Consider the following 257-nt stretch of genomic DNA (forward strand, 5'->3'; position numbering starts at 1 on the left):
AAGGTGAATGATATTCTAAAATAAAAAAATTGGGAAGTTAAGGAAAGACATAGTTAACAGATGCCTTTCATCTTAATTTCGTTTATATTTCCAATTATGTTCGTTTACTGATGAAAAGAATAATTAGCGAGAAAATTATTCTTAAAATATATAACATAAAAATGATTTGTGATGTTGATCTACATCATCTTAGTAATATAATGTGAAATACATAATACCATACTTAGCAACTTACACCTCACATGCCGCGATGTACA

The sequence above is a fragment of the Panulirus ornatus genome, chromosome 43 (assembly GCF_036320965.1).
Source record: "Panulirus ornatus isolate Po-2019 chromosome 43, ASM3632096v1, whole genome shotgun sequence".
Lineage (NCBI taxonomy): Eukaryota > Metazoa > Arthropoda > Malacostraca > Decapoda > Palinuridae > Panulirus > Panulirus ornatus.